Source organism: Rhinopithecus bieti, unplaced genomic scaffold, assembly GCF_001698545.2.
Source record: "Rhinopithecus bieti isolate Rb0 unplaced genomic scaffold, ASM169854v2 scaffold_27131, whole genome shotgun sequence".
Lineage (NCBI taxonomy): Eukaryota > Metazoa > Chordata > Mammalia > Primates > Cercopithecidae > Rhinopithecus > Rhinopithecus bieti.
Window position 1 is genome coordinate 85,100 of NW_016812044.1, and position 4,480 is coordinate 89,579.

Below are 4,480 nucleotides of genomic sequence, written 5' to 3' on the forward strand. Positions count from 1 at the left end.
GTCTCTTGCCTCCCCAAGTTATCAGTCTCCCCAGCTCCTAGCAGACAGGGCTAAGGAGGTCCCAGAGAGCCGAGGGAGGAGGCCACAGCCCCTGGGCCCAGAGAGGGCCCACTAGCACCATGCAACATTGAGGCACCTCTGCAGCCTGACTGGCCCCCACACAGAGACCCTCTGAAGCTGGAGTGCACACTTGCTAAAGCTTCTGTACTCTTGAGGGGGGACCCCTGCAAGGGAGCGGAGAAGGCAAAAACTTGGCTTAAGTCCAGGCAGGAGTCTGAGCTGGGACCCCAAAGGGCACCCTTGGGAGTCATGATTTGAAGAATCTTCCTACCACAAACTGGCCCAACAGAACCACACCCAGAACCACCAGCACGTTCAGGATGGGACCATTGCCCAAGTTCAGGGCTGCCACCCAGCCACCCCTCTGTGCAATCCACCGGGCAATGCAGTGATGCAGCATGAAATCAACCACGAAGCGGGTCACCTGGCCCAGGAAGCCAGTCAGGCCGCGCTGGTAGACGTGTAGGGCCAGACGGTAGCCGAAGCCCAGAAGAGCCACCACACGGCCCCAGGTGATGCCACTCTCAAACAGGCTGGAGGCAATCTTGGTGAAGTACTCATAGGCGTTCTCTGCCGTGGGCTGCAGGTGCTGCAGCATGGTCTGGAACTCTGAGTCACAGCGTCGGTTGATGTCGTCCCCGATGATGGCGAGCTGCCGTCCCACCTGCCCCATGGTGCTGCTAGGTTGCAGGGGCAAGGTGACCATCTCTGGGTCGGCGGGAGCAGCCGCCCCTTCAGCCTCCTGTTCCTGCTGATGGCGGTAAAAAACGTAGCTGCGGAAAACCTCCTCTGTGTCCCGGGCTACCTGCTCCTCAGAAGCAGAGGGCAGGGCAGGCTCTCCGCATTCCTGCCTGGGAGGACCTGGGCCTTGTCCCGAAGCCATTTCTCAGTGGAGGACGGGGTCAGCCTGCCGGGATCCTGGCCCAACCCGGGTGGCTCAGCAGGGCAGAGATGGAGGTCCCGAGGGGCTGGCGGCTGCTGCTCCCAGGGGCTGAGTGGGAGCCCGGCTTCCAGGAACAGGCGTCAGTGCATTCCTGGCATCTGGATGTAGCCTTTGCTTGTCCCTACAATGGTTATTTTCATACTTCTGTCTTGAATAGTTGCAAAGCCTTGGAGACTTTTCTTAATAAATATAAGCATTTTCCTAACTTGCTTCATGCATCATGATAAAACACAAGCATCTGATAAACTCAACTCCAAAATAAATGCTATACAGATCAAAATAAATGCCATTCAAAACAATAAAAGCAAAAAATAAAGTTTCCATATGCCTTATATCATAAGGTGCTTTCAGGTCAATAAGGAATGCCTGAATCTTTAAACTCTTTGTGAAGTTGCTGACTAATTTGTGCGATGAGAAAACATTATAATGTCTATAAATAGTATTTACCTTAACCTATATACAATCTAAATGTTGATTCTTTATTCATTTAAAAATATTTATTTCTGGCCAGGCATGGTGTCTCACGTTTGTAATCCCAGCACTTTGGAGGTTAAGGTGGGCAAATCACCTGAGGTCAAGAGTTCGAGACCAGCCTGGCCAACATGGTGAAACCCCGTCTCTACTAAAAATAAAAAAAATTTCCAGCTGTGGTGGTGCATGCCTGTAATCCCGGCTACTCGGGTGGCTAAGGCAGGAGAATTGCTTGAATTTGGGAGACGGAGGTTGCAGTGAGCTGAGATCACGTCATTGCACTCCAGTCTGGGTGACAGAAAGACCCTGTCTCCAAAAAAAAAAAAAGAAAAAAGAAAAAAAATTATTTCTGAGCACTGGAAATACAGCAAATACAGCAGTGAATAAGCCATATATGGTGTTGCCATCATGGAGGAAGCTGACATTCAAGTCCTAAAAGGCCAGAAGTACCTAAAGTAAAATAAGTAAGTTTCCTTTTATACTACCATTCTGTGGCCTGAATATATCTATTGTGAAAAATTTGGTCTCTCTTCTTGCGTACCGTTTCTTTTCCTTATACAAATATATATATGCACATGTAGATGCTTGTTTGTGTTTTGTACAAACATGTGATCCTACTTTAAATCTTTTTATACAACAGGCTTTGTTTACTTAAGAAAGCATCCTGGGCATTCTTTCAAGCATTTTTATATAAATGTACCTTTCCTTCTTCTTACCCACATTAGATTCCATTGCCACTATACCATATATATTATTGTATTATCTCCCTATTAATAAACCTCAAAGTCACTTAACGTTTCAGTATTGCAGCAAACGATGCAAAATTAAGTACTTTGGACCAGTCTCCTACATAGAGATAACTTTTACTTCTGATAAATTCCCAAATATGAGTCTGCTGTTTCAAAAAGATGTAAATTTATAACTAAAAAAATGCTGGATTACTTAATAACATTATTACCAATAATAATAGCAATAGCAATAATATTAACTCACACCTAATAGGACCCACAATGTGCCAGAAACTACTGTAAGGACATAATCAATACAAAATAATTCTGTAACGTAGGAATTATTATCTCCATTTTATAGATGAATCAACCAAATCAGGATTATAGATTTGTTAACTCACCCAAGGTCACACAATTAGCAATTCAGAGAGCTATTATTTAAACCCATGCAGTTTCTCTTGAGTCTGATAGAAAAAAAAAATTATTTTATTGTTGTTTTAAATTTTCTTCCTCTCATTATTAGAGCTGTTTAGCATTTTTGATATGTCTACTGTCTTCATTTCCTCTACAATGAATTGCTTATTTATATTCTCCCCATTTTCCAGCATCGGTTATTTTAATCATAGCATGTTGTATGCACTGTTTGTTATTTCTTGCAATGAGTACTTACAAGGAAAACACTTTGCTTTATGTTGCAATCGTTTTCTTTCAGACTGTCATTTGTCTTTTGACTTGAATGATACTGCCTTTTGTCATACAGAAATAAGAAATCAATTTTTTTTCACTTACGGCTTTTGCGATCCTTGTCCTGCTAAAGAAGGCCTCCTCTATCTAAATAATATACAAATATTATCCTATAATTTCTTATAATATTTTATATGACTTATAATTATGTCTTTAATTCACTTGTAATTACTGTATAAATGGTGTCAGGTTAGTTTCTACTTTTGCTTTCTGCCAATCCATAGCTGGTAGATCCCAAACCATTTGGGGTCAAACCACGTTGAATATTTCATCCTTTCCTATGCTCTCTTTTAATAAATATGTAACTCTCATCTTCCTTTTTCACCCATTTCTGAGATTCTTATATGATATTTCCCACCCTCTCTCACTCTGGGTGTGTTTGACTATTGCTCTTTTAATATAAAGGAAAGATAATACTTGTAATTTTGAGTGCCATGACTAATGAGGAAGGACAATGATATTTAAGTCCAGAGATGATAATATCTACTTTTCAGACACAGAGGAAGTGTTTTCTCTTCACCTTCTAAAAAGGCGAGACTTGGGATTAAGTGGATTCATTTGGAAGTTCATTCTAATGATACCCAAATGGCAACAGAAGAATATGGGAAATCTGCTTTAAGACACATTAAAACCATAAGACACCTCTCTCAACTCCTAAATCTCCCCAGATTTCTAAATATGCTTAATATAGAAACCCAAAAAATACATGGTTTCTAAGTAGAACGATTTGCATAACAGATTAAGTAAAATAGAAGGGGGAAATATTTCACCTTTCTTGGTAAACTTCTCACACAGTATCGTCAAAAACAGTGATGAAAATTTTATTCACACTATGCTTCCTGCAAGTCATCTACGTTTGTTTTTAATTTTACTTTCTAGCACTTCCCTTTATCAAGTATAAAAAAATAGCAATTGTGGGCGCTTCTGTTTCTTATGGTATAGAGCATAACACCTCAGGAAAAATGAGAAGCATTAAGACAATTTACGTTAAAATACGTTTTACAGATAGCATTAAAGAGTGAAGAATGAATCACAATACTTAACATGAAAAAGCTTTACAGAGCAGATGTCACAATCAAGTAGCAAAAGTTTACGTTTGCATTTGAGAATTTGTATTAACTATAAGTCCTTTTGCCTGATTTTGAGGAGATGTTTAGACAAAGTAAATAACTATAAATTCTATATTTTAACTCATCTGTGTGCTTCATCTTATATAAACAATTTTAAATAGATATGTCTAAATTTGCAGAAACTGTATATGAAAAACTAGGTGATATTCATTTATCTACTGACGTTCTTTACAGTTAAAATGTATCTGTGTAGGCCTAGGACTTTTAGTATAGCAAAATCATGATGTATGAAAAGAGATTCAGTGTAATGCAAAGTAATTTTCTTTCCACAATTTTTGCCCCTCTATTTTTACTGCTGGAATTTTTATAAGCATTTTAAAAGCTAACCTTACAGGAAGTTTTGTGGAAATCTTTAGACTAATATTTTTCAGAGGAAATTTTTTACGAAAAACAAAAAGGAAATG

General features: G+C 39.8%; 1 pseudogene across 1 annotated transcript; it reads right to left on the reverse strand.

The window, feature by feature from the left end:
• Nucleotides 1-6: 6 nt before the first annotated feature.
• Nucleotides 7-1,120, reverse strand: LOC108544438 (bcl-2 homologous antagonist/killer pseudogene; annotated as a pseudogene). The gene has a single exon (XR_001889849.1). The product of XR_001889849.1 is annotated as a bcl-2 homologous antagonist/killer pseudogene (transcript).
• Nucleotides 1,121-4,480: the final 3,360 nt, after the last annotated feature.